The sequence below is a fragment of the Ornithorhynchus anatinus genome, chromosome 3 (genome assembly GCF_004115215.2).
Source record: "Ornithorhynchus anatinus isolate Pmale09 chromosome 3, mOrnAna1.pri.v4, whole genome shotgun sequence".
Classification (NCBI taxonomy): Eukaryota; Metazoa; Chordata; class Mammalia; order Monotremata; family Ornithorhynchidae; genus Ornithorhynchus; species Ornithorhynchus anatinus.
In genome coordinates this window covers 76,998,032-77,003,809 of record NC_041730.1, presented here as the reverse complement: position 1 = coordinate 77,003,809, position 5,778 = coordinate 76,998,032, and the positions used below count along the sequence as shown (strand labels likewise).

The 5,778-nt window shown below is 42.6% G+C and overlaps 1 non-coding gene across 1 annotated transcript; it reads left to right on the top strand.

Moving 5' to 3' along the window:
* Positions 1-1,280: 1,280 nt before the first annotated feature.
* LOC114810699 lies at positions 1,281-1,418 on the top strand. The gene has a single exon (XR_003758394.1). It is a non-coding gene; the product is annotated as a small nucleolar RNA SNORA7 (small nucleolar RNA).
* Positions 1,419-5,778: the final 4,360 nt, after the last annotated feature.

Genomic DNA, 5,778 nt, shown 5'->3' with positions numbered 1-5,778 from the left:
ATTTATTCTGCTCTAATATGAATTTTTTTTAACTAGACTGTAAGTTCCTTGAGGGCCAACCTGGAGTTTCCAGTACTCTACCCATCTCAACTATGGGAGGGAGAGTCAAGCAGAGGCCTACCCATTCTATTCCTAGCTTGGGCAGTGGCTAGAGGGTGGAAGACAATCTGCTACAAGTCAAACCTCACCTGTGCTGGGTAGCAGGGACATGGGAGAGACTCAAGGGCGGAGTCTCAGCAAGTGTTGACTGTGTGGAAGGAGGCAATGGTAAACCACTTCTATAGTTTTACCAAGAAAAATCTATGGATACACTACCAGAACAATTACAGAAGGAGGTGGGGCATTATGGGAGAGATGTGACCATGGCATCACTATGGGTGGAAGACGACTCAACCGCAGAAGACAAGACAAGCTCCTTGAGAGCAAGGACTGTGTCCACCAACTCTACTGAAGTTTGCTTTACCAAGTCCTTAGTACTGTGTTCTGTATACAGTGAGAGCTCAGTCAATACCACCAATTGATTGATTGATTATTAGTCATGCTGCCCTTCTCCCGACCCTGAGGACCCATATCAGTTCCCCCTAGCATCATCCTGAAGGTTTTATCCTGTCCTGCCATACACCCACTCACACCAGTGGTGAGGATAAAAGCAGCCACAGCTTGAAGCCTCCACAAAATCTTGGAAAGCCTGACGCAGCTGCTGAGGTGGTCACTAAAGTTGTGACACTTGGATTCATGGAGAGCCTGAAATTCTGCTTCTCTAGCCACAGTTCCCTACTGCTTTTTGCTTTTATTCTATGTATTTATCCTTAACTATTTTGTGGGTTTTGTGATTTATTGTTTCATCCCTTGTTATGTTTGTCATCAGTCCCCTTCCCACCCTCATATTCTTAGATTGTTAACCTTGAAGGCTGGGGACTGTGGCCAATTGCCACCTGTGTATTTGTGACCAGCCCTTAGAACATTGCTCTGCACACAGAAACTGCTTAACATATATGGCATAGTGGACAGAGCATGGGCCTGGGAGTTGGAATGTCATGGGTTCTAATCCTGGCTCCACGACTTGTCTGCTGTGTGGCCGTGGGCAAGTCGCTTCACTTCTCTGTGCCTTAGTTGCCTCATCCGTAAAATGGGGATTGAGACTGTGAGCCCCATATGGGACAAGGACTGTGTCCAACTCGATTTGCTTGTGTTCACCTCAACGCTTAGTATAGTGCCTGGCACAAAGTAAATGCTTAACAAATACCATTATCATTATTATTGTTACTACTAATACTACTCACCTCTCAGGGTTGCACCTGGAGAGTTTCCAGTAGTCTACCAGTCTCGACTGTGGGAGGGAGAGTCAAGCAGAGGCCTACCCATTACATTCCTAGCTTGGGCAGTGGCTAGCAAGTGGAAGGCAATCTGCTACAACTCAAAACTCACCCATGCTGGGCAGCAGCGGCACGGGAGAGAGTCGAGGGCGGAGACTCAGTTTTACTGTGTGAAAGGAGGCAATGGTAAAACGCTTCCATATTTTTCCCAAGAAAACTCTATGGATACACTACCAGTATGATTGCAGATGGAGGTGGGGCGTTCTGGGAGAGATGAGTCCATGGCATCGCTATGGATCGAACACAACTAGACAGCATAAGACAACAACTCCTCCTCCTACTACTGCAATTAGAAACTCATCTCCTCTCATACCTTCCCTCTTAATGAATACTGTCCATCAGGTGCCTGGTTCTTCAAATAGGAATCCATCAATTAATGACATTTAAAGAGCACTTACTGTGCTAAGCATTTGGAAGAGTACAACACAACAGATGTGGTAGGCACATTCCCTAGCCACAAGGAGATTACAGTCTAGAGGAGGAGCTTACACTACAAAAGCACCACACATTTCACCTTAGAAAAATACTAATTGATGAATGAGGGAGAGCAATCTAGACTGGGCAATTCTTCACCCACTGAACTATTTATTCCATAAATTTGTAAACTCCTAAAAGGTAAGGAGTGACTTCTAAATTTCTTCTGTGTAGCCTTCTTACTGCTTAGTAAAGTGCCCTTCATGCAGTAGCTGTCCCAAGGCCTCTTACTTTGTTAATAATAATGGTCTCATATAGCTTGCAACAAAACAAAGTTTTCTTTTACTTTGTAGCATGAAGGCTCACAGTTCTAAAGAAAAACTGGAGCAGAGTTATGGAAAATTTAGAGCGGGACTATAGATGAGAGAGACCAACTCGTATTGCAACTTCCAAACCGATGAATCAGAAAACAAGATGTGTTTTGCTATTGAGAGAATTTTATTTTCTAAGTATCTAAATAACTTGTACTCAGAAAGTTCTTTTCAAAAATAAACTAAAGCTCTTTCTGCAGATTGTCTGCTGAATAAGCCAGCTTATTTATTGGAAGTATGTAATGCAGGACAAAACTTGAATTTAATAGTCAAAGAGCTAGTCTGAGATTCTAGTCTGAGAGTTTCCTAAAGAATAGAATGATTTGGTTCATCTTTTAGTCTAGCCAGGCATTATCTCTGATCTAGATGTAAAAGAGCCTCAGAATAATTAAGCACTTACCAAGTAGGCAATCTAATAATAAATCAATCAATGGTATTTATTGAGCTCTAAGTGAGTGCAGAGCATTGTACTACTTGGAAAAGTGTGATACAATAGAATTGATAGACAATCCCTGACCATGAGGATCTTACGATCTAAAGGGGGAGACAGACATTAAATTACAGGTATAATTTAGGAGAGCACAAAGATAAATTATATAATTGCTGTGGGACTAGGGTAAACATCAGAGTAGTTAGAGGTTACACAGCCAAGTGCATAGGTAACCCAGAGGGAATCTTTAGTTTAATACCTGTTTACTAGTTTTGATGTCTGTCTCCCCCCATTCTAGACTGTGAGCCTGTTATGGGCGGGGAGTGTCTCTATTTGTTGCTGAATTGTACTTTCCAAGCGCTGAGTACAGTGCTCTGCACACAGTAAGTGTTCAATAAATACAATTGAATGAATGAATAAGGTAAATGAGAGCTGAGTTAGGGAAAGTTTATTGGATGAGATGTGATTTTATGAACGTTTTGAGGACTTTGTGTATTGGGTTATAATAGATCAGTGAGGTAGTGTAGGAAGAAGATTGCTGATTACCAAAGCCAAAGGTATGGTGTTTCTGATTGATGCCCACCCAGTGGATGGGCAACCAGTGGAGGTTCTTGATGAGTGGGGGGACATAGACTGAACTTTTTTTTCAGAAAAACAATCTGAGCAGCTGAAGTATAGATCGGAGTGGGAAAAGACAGGAGTCAGGAAGGTCAGTGAGGAGCCTTCTGCAGTAGTCGAAGTGGGAAATGATGTTAAGGGCTAGAATCAACATGGTAGCTTGGTTGGAAAGAAAAGTGTAGAGAAGAGAAAAATGTAGAGACTCAAGGTGGGGTTGAAGTTTAACCATTGGTCTTAACCATTGGTCCTAAACTTCCTCCCTTTCATCTCCTTAAGGATGCTGCTGTAAAATGCATCTCCAGTGGCACCTGACAACCACCACACATTTCCTCAAGCATCCTGGCAAAGCCCCTTGGAGTCATAATACTGATCTAAGTGGATTAGTGGGCTGACCCAGAAATGACACTGCTCATGCTCTTATGATATTGTTATGGGTGGGTGGAGGCTGGTGATAATTCTGGTGATGCCTTTGTGAACTTTCTGACAGACTGTCCCAGGATCTTTTTTTTCCCTTTGAGGGGGAGGGTGAATTTACAACAATATTTCTATTTTTAACATTAAATTTTATCAATTTATGGTTTTATCCCCAACTGAATATCAGCATAGTCATGGGAGCACAGAAGCAGTTAAGGAGCATCTGTTGAGCCAGATGTTCACTACCAATGTAATGCTGATAGTGAATGTGCTGTGGAATCACAGCTTTCTAGGTGATGAAATGGCTGTATTCAGGTCAGTAAACCAACCTGTTCCACCTCCTGTGTCCACAGACCCACTAGGAGCCGGAATTGGGGAAGCTTCACTCAATCATTCGATCAGTAATATTTATTAAGCACTTACCATATGCAGAGCAGGTTACCAAGCTCTTGGGAGTGTAAAATACAGCCGAATTAGTAGATCCATTCCCGTTCATAATGAGCTGATAATCTAGAAGAGACAGAATATGAATTAATAAGAAATTTATAATATACAATTCAAAAATATATACGTAAGTGAAAAAAATAATTTGAATTGTAGTATTTGTTAAACACTTACTATGTGCCAGGCACTGTACTAAGCTTTGGGGTGGCTACAAGCAAATCAGGTTGATCCAGTCCCTGTCCCACATTGAGCTCAAAGTCTCAATCCCCATTTTACAGATGAGGTAACTGAGGTACAGGGAAGTGAAGTGACTTGCCTAAGGTCACACAGCAGACAAGTGGTGGAGTCAGGATTAGAACCCATGACCTTCTGATTCCCAGGCCTGTACTCTCTCTCATTCATTCATTCAGTAGTATTTATTGAGCGCTTACTTTGTGCAGAGCCCTGTTATAAGTGCTTGGAATGTACAATTTGGCAACAGATAGAGACGATCCCTGCCCAATGACAGGCTCACAGTCTAAATGGGAGGGACAGACAGCAAAACAAAACAGAACAAAACAAAACAATTAATCTGGCATTAGAGGACAACACCTAGATTGTGGGCTTGGGAGATAGGAAGTATAGTGTTGTCATCTTCAGTGATGTGAAAGACATGGGGAGGACAGGGACTGGGTGGGAAAAAAAAGACTTCTATTTTAGATGTGTCTAGTTTGAGGTGTTGGCAGGACATCCAGGTAGAGATGTCCTGAAGGCTGGAGGAAATGTGAAATTGTGGTGAAGGAGAGTGGGCTGGGGAAGTTGATTTGAGGATCATTTACACGGAGATGGTAAATGAAGCCATGAAGTTTCGGGAGAAAATAAGTTTTCCAGTGGAGTGGGTATAGATGGAGAAAAGAAAGGGACCTAGAACTGAGCCTTGAGGGAGACCCACTGTCAGAGGATGGGAGGTGGAGAAGGTGCCAGAAAAAAGAAATTGAAAAGTGGTCAGAAAAATAGGAGGAGATACAAGAGAGCACCGTGTCAGTGAATCCAAGGGTGGATAAAGTTTCAAGGAGAAGAGAGTGGTCTAGTGTCAGAGGCAACTGAGAGGTCTAGGAGGATTAGGATAGAATGGAGACAATCAGATTTGCTGAGAAGAAGGTTACTGGTTACCTTAGAGAGGGCAGTTTCTGTGGAGTGAATAGGACAGAAACCAGAAAGGAGGTGATCTAGGAGAACATTAGAGGAGAGAAAGTGGAGACAGTTGGTGTAAACAGCAACTCTCTCAAGAAGTTTGTTGAGAAATGGTAGGAGGGAGTTGGGCCAATAACTGAAGGGAACTGTGGGATCAAAGGAGGGTTTTTTTTTTAGAATAGGTAATATGTAGGCATGTTTGAAAGACATGGAGAAGAAGCCAGTGGAAAGCAAACCATTCAAGATGGCAGTCAAAGAGAAGAAGGGAGAAGGCAAGTGTTTTAAGGACATATGACAGGATGGGGTCAGAAGCACAGGTGGAGAAAGTAGATTTAGAGAGGAGATGAGTGGGGAATTTAAGTCCCTTCAGGGAATACTGCAGGGAATATAGGGAGAGTAGAAGAGGGTGGAGGAAGATATGGGGATTGGAGAGGAGCAGAGGAGATTTTAGGGAGATTACAACTGATGGTCGGCCATTGTAGAGGGCCAAATTAAAGCAGATAAGAATTAATTTAAAGTGGACAAGGTCAAAGAGATG